Source organism: Belonocnema kinseyi, chromosome 10 (assembly GCF_010883055.1).
Source record: "Belonocnema kinseyi isolate 2016_QV_RU_SX_M_011 chromosome 10, B_treatae_v1, whole genome shotgun sequence".
Lineage (NCBI taxonomy): Eukaryota > Metazoa > Arthropoda > Insecta > Hymenoptera > Cynipidae > Belonocnema > Belonocnema kinseyi.
Window position 1 is genome coordinate 9,301,541 of NC_046666.1, and position 11,816 is coordinate 9,313,356.

General features: G+C 29.3%; 1 protein-coding gene across 1 annotated transcript in view; it reads right to left on the reverse strand.

Annotated features, from left to right (window-relative positions):
* The window catches only part of LOC117182140 (carcinine transporter-like), a 216,876-nt gene extending 205,269 nt beyond the window's left edge, over positions 1-11,607 (reverse strand). Inside the window, exon 1 of the mRNA XM_033375189.1 lies at positions 11,556-11,607. The gene's annotated coding sequence lies outside the window, so the exon portion shown is untranslated. The remainder of the gene's footprint in view (positions 1-11,555) is intronic.
* Between the last annotated feature and the right edge of the window lie 209 nt (positions 11,608-11,816).

The following is an 11,816-nucleotide window of genomic DNA, read 5'->3' on the forward strand; positions in this document are numbered from 1 at the left end:
AGGGGGGGGGGGCATTATTTTGGAATATATAAAATCAAGTCACTTAAAACATATAATGCTTATGAAAACCTACAGTTTTTGAAAATCAACAGCAAATTTTGCACACATATTCTTTACATACATATTCTTTGAGTTTCCAGGCAGGTCGTTAGGGTATAGGGTAGGGGTAGAAGGGGTGAAGATATGAGGAGGGCGCTATGCCGCAGTTTTTGATGAATCGGCATCCAACTTTTCAGGCAAAATGTTTGGGCTCCCGGGCCATATTTTGAAATATATAAAAAAGTAAAGTATGGGGGAAGCGTACTTAAGTGCAATTTTTATAATTAAGAACAATTACAATCTGCTGTAGTTAAGTTCATATTTCTGTTCTATCTTCTCAGGATTTTCCAAGTTGAGTTTCGACTTGAGTACGAGTTATATGGCTTAAAATTCAGAAACGCTTTTTTTATTTTATCTTTTTCAGTTTAAAATTCTTTTTTCGTATTTAGAATTTTTCTTAAGTTTTTTTCCAACTTGAGTTCAAATTTCACTGTCGACTTCGCCTTTTTCAAACCGAAATTCTACCATAAGTACTTGAAATTTTATGTTCATTCCATTTCAGTATTTTCATGTTCAAGCTTGATATCATGAGAAAACATGTAGGTAACATCGAATGCAATAAAAAATTTGACTTTTAAATGCGTATCCCAATCATAAGTTAAGTTATTCTTAAGTAATAAAAAGTTCTGCATCATGTTTTTATATGTTTTTTATAACTTTATACAACTTTTATTGTATTTCCGTTTTTTCTTGATGTACAGTAATAATTAGAGCCGCCGCCACAGGGCACAGCTAGTACTCTGTTAGAAATTAATTGTGAGAAGGTATTAGATTTGTGCAAAATTTGACCCCCCCCCAGTCTTTGTCAATTGTCTACGTTTTGAGACCCCCGGAATCCGAAAAATAGGTTTTACGGATGGGTCTGTCTGTATTTTATGCCAAATAATGTTCTTATCACGTTTTATGTTCCAATCACGTCTTTGAAACGTCTCTGGAACATTGTATGTTTATGGAACGTTATTTGGACTGACTTTGGACATTTTTAAGCCGTTCTAAAGATATTCTTTAACGCTTGTGCCCACTGGGAAGCTACGAGAAAAAATTAGACAAAACTTGTTCATCCAAAAAGGAGCTATAATTTTTGATAGGACAGTTAGTTTTTGCTTTAGTCGTAAAAAATAACATTCTAAATAAAAATATTAAATTTCTTTGAAAAACCGACACAAAGTATGAACTTAAATTACCAGACAAAAGTTGTTCCCCTAAAAAGATCGATAAATGTATTATTAATTATTTTTCGATAGGACGAGTAGATTTTCTTTTAATCGTAAAAAAGAAGATTAAAAATTTTTAAATTAACTTTTTGGAAAAAGCACAGAAAAGACGAAAGAGGACATAGGCTCCTATATAGGACGCTATATAGGTTCCTGTATTAGACCCTATGCAGATGCGCAGTAGTTTTCATTTAATCGTGAAAAACAATATTAAAAATGTTTTAAAAATTATAAAAACAAGGAAATAAGAATTAGTATGATTCAATTTTTATGCATATTATGAATTGTAATGATATACATTTATTGAAATGATACATGTTTCAGAGCAGCTTAGAATACAATTTAGAGCAAAATAAGAAACAAATGCAAAAATAATCATGATAAATACAATTTTCTTTTTATTTTGCAATTTCTTAAAAAGTAATCCCTGGCAGAGTTACATACAAAATGTATTATAATTGATATAAAAGATATAAAAGCCAAAAGAGCTTTAACAAAAGAGAGTTCAAAATGACAAAATTGCAGTTATCGATCCGTTTGCCTTTGATTTTAAAAGGTCTGTGCCCGAATGCAGAAGAAATACAAAGACTAAGCGCTTTGTGCGATTGCCCTCAGTCGCGTGCCGTAGGTGCGCTCAAACTCTTGAGCTGAGCTTTTTTAACGAAAGAGAATTCACAATCACAAAATTAGAGTGGTGGATGATTTCAGTCTTAATTTTAAAATATTTGCGCAAGAATTTGCAAAAATATAAAGGCCGAGCGCGTACCGCGAGGTAAATACATAATTGAGCGCGAAGCGCAAGAACAGTCGCGCGCCCTAGGCGCGCTCAAACTTGCGAGCGAAGTATTCAGACTATGTGAATATTAGTGTATTCAGACTATTCAACTATTTGATAACTATTTAATTGAATAATAAAATTGATATTTTTTTTGTAACTATGAAAAATATTTTTTTCATAAGTTATAAACTAAATTAAGTTTTATCCTCTGGAATTTGTAATATTGCTTGGCCCTCATTGTACAGACATCTTGCCAGCTGACGTCACAACTTGAAATACTTAATATTAGAAATCTTAGCGCATATATAACTAGAGGGAACCCGGCAATGGGAGAGTTATTGCCAAAATAAAAAAGACAGACTATGAGTTAGCGGGATAAGTTATCTCTTTCGCGCAGCGATCTGATTGGCTGTTTACCGCTCCCCTCTAAATGAAGGTTAAATAGTTTATATGTATGCGCAAGTAAAGAGCTATTTATGAAGCAAAATTGAAAAGACCAATCATGCTGCTGTGCGAGGGAGATAGCTTAAGCCCCAACCCCAGTCAGTGGTCGCCAGGGTTGTGCAGTGACGCGTCACTCGAGGTTTCTGACGTATTATACGTAAAAAATGTATTAAACGTAAAAAACTTAATAAACGTAATAAAGGTGGTGGACTCGTATAGAGAATAATATAACCTCACTTTTTTTAATTATGCTTATGTGTGCCGACTTACATTGTTTTTGTTTATCAGAACTTTATTTGACATACAAATATCACCAAGAATATCAAAATTGACACCACTCATTTTAGAATTATTATTTTAACTGCTTTCATCTAATTGCATCAGATTTTCTTCTGATGCGTTCATAATTATAAAGCACTTTTTTCTGAAAAAAGGTGTTGAAATCAACGAAAATCCTTGAATCATTTGTTTTTTTATTAAGATATTTGTAGTTCGGATGGTTTGAAAATTCACCTGTGGTTTCTTAACCTTTTATTAGCCGTATTCGATAATACGCGGTTGCATCCTTGACAAAACGCAACATTTTTACCATTTTTTAAAAAGGACGGATAATTTTTCCCAACATGGATTCCGCGGTCTGCCGCCTCTATTAATTGTCGAAGTTGTAGAATAATAACTTTATTTCATTCATGCAACATAATACCGCATACCACTACCGGCGCTATTTTAAAGTTATGGAACGAAATGTGATAATGTCGACGCCATCTTGAAAACGTATATTACGTTTTGTAAAAAACTGAGGACGTAATATACGTGTGTAAATCAGGTCAAAAACCTCATGTAATTTAACTAAGGTATATTACGTGCACAACCCTGGTAGTCGCAGAACGCGGATATCTCTGCCATGCGCAGTAGTTATTCCTGTGTATTTTTAGGTTATGTAAGGCCATGTGTCAATTTAAAAATGCACAAGAATCAGTACTGCGAATGCTCGAGATATCCGCGTTTGCTCACAATATAACTTTTTATCTTAAATAATTCGTACCTTAATAAGAATGCATAGTGGAGCATACCCTGGCGGACCAAAAGAACCGAATGGAGCCTCTACAAAGTACCCGTAAAGACCCCATTGGGACCCTATTCGGTTCCTTTTTAAAAAACCCGACAAAACAGCAAAATCAACATTTAAATTGTTGAAATTCAAATTCTACGTTAAAATTCCATATAGAAGGTCACGGAATAATCGCAATCGTTTTTTTAGCAACGGTAAAAAGTTTAAAAAATTATAAGACATATAACGCTTGTTGACTGTTACTTACAGGCGATGCGTTTGAAGTGTATCAGTCAACAGGCGTTATACGTCATATATTTTTTAAAACTTTTTACCGTTGCAAAAAAAAAATATTGCGATTATTCCGTGACCATATACAAGGAATTTTAACGTAGAATCCGTATTTCAAAAATTTTAAAGTTGATTTTGCTATTTTTTCTAGTTTTTAAAAAAGGAACCGAATGGGGACCCAATGGGGGTTTAACGGGTACTTTGTAGAGGCTCCATTCGGTTCTTTCGGTATACCATTTTAACATTATTATTTTTTATAATAATAACTTTAACTTCATTAAATAAAAAAAATAGTTATTTAAATTAGAATTAAAAATACGAGAAATGAATCTACAATTATTTAGGGGCTATAAAACTATACAATTTAAATAATAATTTATTTTTTGTCAATATGTACATTTTTATTCATTTCTCGTACTGTTAGTTGCGTACTTATTTACATGAAAGTAACAGAACCTCAATTTGAACTTCTCGTCAACAAAATACGCAAATTTATATTTATAACTCGAGAATTTAACAAGTTTTTACTGTGAAATCCAAAAAGTACATTTTTTCATGCAACAATATAATAACCAAACTGTGCAAAATTCGGTAAAAGATTACACAACAAAAATTGTGCATCAAAAAAGATCTACAAATTTGTTTATGAACCACTTTTTGATAGGATGCGTAGTTTTGGCTTTAATCATGAAGAACATCATGAACAGTAATAAAAATCTGCCCCTGCGTGGGCAAATTCTTAACACAATGTTTGTCTTTTAATTTCTTTTTCATTGCGTGTGTTGTGTTTCAAAAAATTAAATTGTTTATGTTTTTAATAATATTTTTTTACGATTATAACCAAAAACAGAGCTATCAAAAAATTATTGATAACAAATAAATCATATTTAGATTCTCATCAGAGAAGGTATTAGATTTGTGTAAAATTTGACCCCCCCCCCGCCCCAGTTTTGGTCAAATTTCTACGGTTCGAGACCCCCTGAATCCGAAAAATAGGTTCTTACGAATGTGCCTGTCTGTCAGTATGTCTGTATGCCTGTCTGTCTGTGAGCACGATAAGTTTTGCAAAAATCATTCTATCAGGTTGGCCTCTGGTACACTTTTTCAGTGTCCTAAACTGAAGGTCAAGTTTGTTAGACAATTATTTTTTGTATAAAATACAAAAAGTGAGCGCATTTTAAATATTTTTGAGACCTCTTTGTTCAAAATTCAAAAAGTTTCTGTGCTGATATTTATAGTATTTAAAAAGTCGAAAAATTTATCCTGATGACTTTTTTCATGAAAACAAAAATGACCAGAGATAAAGTATTTATAGAATACCAAAAAACACACGAAAATTAACCTTTTAGGCCAAATAATGGACGATATGAAAAAACGCAAGAGAGAAAAAAATTGATTTCTAAATGCCCTAGAAGATTATCATAACAACTTTTTGAATTTTCTTAAAAAATCCAAAAGTCTAATTTTGACAGCATACAAAATGATGGAAAATCCGAAAATTACATTTTTTCATGCAAAAATTTCATAGTATTTCAAAGATTCTCAAATATATAAATGCATTTTCCAAAGAAAAAAAATGTATATATATAATTTAGAAGTTAAAAAACGGAAAGACTGCTCAGTAGACCGTATGTGTAAAGTTTAAATCATAAAGAAAACATTTGAAATGAGCAAATTCAGTTTCTGGAAAAACGACAAAAGTTGTAATAAAACGTTAAATACCAAATTTTTTAAAAAGAATCCGCATTTTTTTTATACGGGGCTGTAAAAATTCAACCTTTTCGTACATAATTTATCCTTTTGGCTTTAAAAATTAACAATTTTATTAAAAATTAATGTATTTTTTTGAAAATGTAGGTTTTTTTTTATAGAACCTTAAACTTTTTGCGTCTTTTTGCTACAAATTTAATCTTTTTAGTTGCAAAATTAATCATTTGGTTCAAAATTAATCTTTTTTTAGTTAAAAATGCAATTACTTGGATGAAAGCTGAACTAGTTAAAAAAACTATGTAAAAGTTAGAAAGTTTAACTCGTTTTTAAAAAATTCATATATTTTTAAGATTCACCTCCTTAGATGAAAATTTAACTACTCCATTACAAAAGAATAAATCTTCCGTATTTATATTTTTGGTTAAAAATACAACTGTTTGGATCTGAAGTAATCTGGTTTGATTAAAGATTTAACAATTCGTTAGCAAGTAAAATTATTTGGTTGAAAACAATCTTTATTTAATTCACATTTTTAGTTTATATTTAACTATGTAATTCAAAATTAAACTATATTATATAAATTTAACTTTTTGGTAGAAGGTACACGTTTTTTTTTTTTCAAATCATATTTTGGGGACAAAAATTCATTCGTTAGAAAAATGTTCGTTTTGGATTTAAAATTTAAGAATTTTATCGAAAAAGTATGTTTTTACATTCTCATCAGAGAAGGTATTACATTTGTGTAAAAGTTGACCCCCCCCCCCCCAGTTTTTGTCAAATGTCCACGTTTTGAGACCCCCTGAATCCGAAAAACAGGTTTTAACGAATGTGTCTTTGTACGTATGTCTGTCTGTATGTCTGTGTATCTGTCTGTCTTTGAACACGATAACTTTTGAAAAAATTAATCTATTAGATTGCCCTTTTGGGACACTCGTTTATAGTCCTAAATTAAAGGTGAAGTTCGTTAGCCAGCCATCTTGGATGAAAATTCAAAAAGTGGGCACATTTTGAATATTTTTAGACCACTTTTTTTTTAAATTTAAAAATTATATGTACGGTTATTCATAGTATTCAAAAAGTCGAATAATTGATCCTAATGACTTTTTGCAAAAAATAAAAAATTACCAGCGGTATAGTATTTTCAAAATCCAAAAAAAACAACTAAAATGAACATTTTCAGCCAAACAGCGCATGATACGAAAAAAGTCAAGAAAAGAAAAACTTTGCTTTTTGAAAGCCCTACAGGAATATGATAACTTTTTTAATTTGGTCAAAAAGTTGAAAATTCCAAATTTGATCGTACCAAAAATTTTCGAAACCACATTTTTTCAAAACTTAAAAATTCTATGTACGGTTGTTCATAGTACTCAGAAACTCAAAAAATTTATCCCTTTGACTTTTTTCTATGAAAAGAAAACTATCAGTTAGCCCATTTTCAAAATAAATATTGAAAAATCCAAAAATTCCATTTTTTTCGTCAAATTATGCAAGATACGAAAAAAATAAAAAAGCGCAAATCGCGCGCCCTGGAAAGAACTCCAAATTTATAATGAATCACTTTTCGACCCAAGCTACGGAAAAAATGAGACAAAACTTGTTCAACCAAAAAAGAGATATAATTTTTTATAGGACACGTAGTGTCCGCCTAAAAAGACCTATAAATTTATTATTAATCATTTTTCGATAGGACGAGTAAATTTTCTTTTAATTGTAAAATATAAGATTAGGAATAAAAAATTTAATTTTTGGAAAAAGCATAGAAAAAACGAAATATGACATTGGATTCCATATAGGTCCCTACATAGGTTCCTGTATTAGACCCTATGCAGATGCGCGGTAGTTTTTATTGAATCGTAAAAAACAAGATTAAAAATATTTTTTAAATTATAAAAATGATACATGTTTCATCGCAAAAATTTGAAGCAAAATAAGAAATAAATAAAAAAATAACCATGATAACTACAATTTGCTTTTTATTTTTCAATTTATTAAAAAGTAATCCCTGGCAGAGTTACATAAAAAATGTATTATAATTGATATAAAAGTGTTGTGTATAATGTAGAAAAGTTGACAGGTAGAAAAAAATTGAGTGCAAAGCACGAGATACATGATGAGAATGTGTTCGTTAAAGCCAAAAGAGCTTTAACAAAAGAGAGTTCAAAATCACAAAATTACAGTCATCGATCCGTTCACCTTTGATTTTAAAAGGTCTGTGCCCGAATGCGGAAGAAATGCAAAGACTAAGCGCGGTGTGCGATTTCCCTCAGTCGCGTGACGTAGATGCGTTCAAACTCTCGAGCTAAGCTTTTTTAACGAAAGAGAATTCACAATCACAAAATTACAGTGGTGGAAGTTTTCAGTCTTAATTTTAAAATGTTTGAGCAATAATGTGCGAAAACATAAAGACCGAGCGCGTATTAAAAATTAATCTTTTTAAGGTGAAAATCGAGCAGTTTATAAGCTGAAAATTAAATTGTTGAAAACTAGTCTTTGTGTTTAGAAAATTAATCTTTTTTGTTGAAAATTCAATATACATATATTTCAACTTAAAATCTTAGGAATTTAAAGTGCTTCTATGGCATTTACATTAATTAATTTTGGAAATAAATTGCTTATGCTTTATTATTAAAACACTTTTTCGATACAATTTTGAATACATTTCAAATTTGTGAAGCTGTTTTATTCTCTGAGTTTAAAAATAAATTTAAAAACTTAAAAGTTTTTTAAAGTTTGTCTCTCACGTAATTTTTATCAGATTAACAAGTTTCAGAAAATTTTTGCAAATTGAAAATCCAATTATTCATTCTCAAACTGATCATCTATCTCTGAATTTATTACAGACGAAAATTTCAATCCGAATGAAATATAAAGCTTATTCGAAATTAATGGCCGGCTCAATATTAATCTTCATACGTCATGCATGAAACGGCGTTGTTCAATAATACAAAATTAAAAACTGTGCATTCTTCTCATTGTCGAATATTAATTAATATCACTTGAATTTAATTGTCAATTATACTTTGTTTAAGAATAATATTTCATTTAAACGATTTTTTATTTTAAATAATATAGGTCTAAAAGTCATTAATCATCGACTTAAGTAGTATTAGCTAGTAAAACTACTAGAATCTTAGGAGAAAAGATTGGAACACGTGACAACTTCATGAAAGCCCTTGAGCTACCTCCTAATTACTTTTTAATTGTAAAAGAAATTTTTATAAAGCCAAAAACATAATTATATTAGATAAACAACTAATGAGAGTATTTTTAAATATAATTTTAAAAATATTTATCTTCTACAAAAATCATTTAATATTAGAGAAAAATTATCGCGTTTTATTCTGAACTCTTTCTGCTATTGTTACCCATTCTATTTAGGATGGATTTTATTAGTACTTGCAAAATTTTTTAAGTCATTGATGTTTAAAAATTCGAACTCTTAAAATTGAAATTTTTTCATTTAAAGCAATCAAAACTGAACTGCAATTTGAAGCATTTTTACCAAGTGAAACCTCTTATCAATTAAAAATAAAACTTTAAATAATCCTTAAACTCAATAAAAATGTAAAAAAAGCCTTTTCCAATGAAAAAAATAAATATCCGAAATTACGTCACTTCCAGCTCTATGAAAATTTTAAAAGCGAAAAAATGTCTCACTTCCAATTCAAGAAAAAATTTAAAATAAAAAATTATTTCCTTAAACTCCACAAAAATGTGTGAAATAAAAAAATAGAAAATGTAGATGAAAATAACAATAATTTGATCCTTTGCAAATCAATACATTTAAAAAGAAAAAAGGACCTCTTTCAATTTAGAAAAAATTAAGGAGGGCGACCCATGTAACTCTAAACTGATAAAAAATTTTTTAGCAATTATTTTGACGAATTTGTGAGAAACTAGAGTGCCGGCAATTTTGACTCTCCCGGATGAACAACATATTGGTCATCCGCCCTTATAATTGAAAATGTCATGAATATTTATCCTGAAAATTATTAATTTTGTAGTTTAAAAGTGCCTCAAGAAGCCACAACAATTTTGGAAAGACTCGTTATATTCTCCTCAAAAAAATCCCAAAATATACCATTATTTTTGGTTTGTTACATGGGCAAACAAAATTCCTATTCTTCCAATTCATAAAATATTCAAGACCAAAATTTTCTTGTTTTCAGATGTATACAAATCTTAACAAGATCGAGTGTCCCTCTACACATCAAACAAAAATTAAAAACCAACATTTTCTTGTTTCAAACTCAAGAAAATGTTTAAAATACAAAATGTTCTCATCTTTACCTCAATGAAAATGTATCATGCCAAAAATTCCGAATCATGAAAAAAAATTGAAAATAAAAACGTCGCCCCTTGACATCAATTAAAATGCTGAAAAGAAAATTTGGCCTTTTTCAATTTAGAAAAAATAATCAAACTTTCGTCTCTTTAAACTCTAAAAGAATCTTAAAAATAAAAAAATGTCCCTCTTTCAATCGAGAAAAAATCGAAAACCAAAATTCCCCTTCCAACTCAATAAAAATATATTTTTTTAATTATCCTCCATCCTATTCATACAATATTGAACACTAATATTTTCTTTTTTTCCAACTCGATAACAATCTCAACAATGTGTCAGCCCTCAACTCCACAAGAATGTAAAGGAATGAAAATTCCCCTTGCAATTCACAACAATAAAATTAAATACAAAACTGTCTTGCCTTTCTGTCAAAATTATAATTGTGAATGTCAAACGATTTCTTATGCATAAATCTTATTGAATTGAATTTTTTTTTAAATTTTAAGTCATTTGGAATAAATTAATTCATTGTGTAATTATTATTTCTAGTTTAAATATGGCTAATTGCTAAAAAATTGTTCGTTTCTTTAATTAAAAAATTTGTAATTGAGTGAATTAAAAATTGATTTTTTAGACTGAAACAATATTTAAATAGTAGTTTGAAACGGAATATTAGCGTTTAATTATGAATCTATTGATTTGAAATTATCTAAAATTTTTTAAATATTTTATGAAATTTAAATCAAAAGTTTAAATTTTTTTATTTTTAATACATTTAAAATCGTCTCGTAAAATAAATTATTGTAATTTGTTCACTTTTTAACTACAGATCAGTTATTAACTTAAGGAATCAATTTCTATTTACAGTTGATGAGCTCTAAATTTTTTATCAAAAATTTGCATATTCAAATATTTTTAATGTTATTTGTTTAGAATAATTACAATAAGTTGGCCACTTTCAATCACAGTCAGTTTCCTTCAAATAGTAATTTTTTAAATTATCTCAGTCAATTCTAAATAACAGTTAATAATAATCGCTCTTTTTACGTAATACTTTTTATCAAATAAATCGCTTTTGAGAATTCGTTTATTTTACTGTAATGAAATGTCCTATCACGCGACCTTTAGCACCCTGATCCTTTAGTTTCATATTGTCATACTCTCTTGAGTTACACTAATTTAAAAAAATATATATATTTTACGCTGTTTGAATTTTTTTTAGAAAATATTTTTTCCGAAAATGATAAACTTCTTAATAATAATTTTTTAAATCTTGAATCTTAATTTTCAAACTTTTTAAATTGAATGTGTGTGCCTAAAAATTAAGACCAAAAATGGAAAATTTTGAGAGGAAAAAATTATAAAATAACAGGTTGTAAATTTTAAATTGCATTATATCACGTGATATTAAATTTATCTTATTTTAAGTGATTGGATAAATTTTTCTTATTTGTTTTCCTGCCATTTCCCTGATTTCCGGTCCAGTAGCCACCTTGAATTTTCGATAATCAGATTAATTTTCGTCTTTAGCACTTTAATTTTTGGTTCACACAACTTAAACTGGAAGAAACAGCATCACGAAATCCGCAATTCGTTAAAGTTTTAATGTTATCCTAGAGAAAAATTCAGATCGTATTTTTCTCTTTAAAAAAATGGAATCGACAAGATTTATGGTTTACTCACAATGCAATTTCACCTCTTCTGGGTTGGTTTCCGTGTTACCGAGAGAAACCGACAAGAGAGACGATCACCACTTTACTCATCGCAGACTAACCTTGCACTAAACTCCACTATCTCGTAACTCCCGTGATAACAAAACATCACTCTATAGCGACTTTTTAGAGGCCCTGCATCGTTTAGACAGAACTCGACCCTATTGTTGTCACTGCCATTAGCCAACGAAAGACATGCAATTATAGTCATTCACATTTTTCATTTACTATT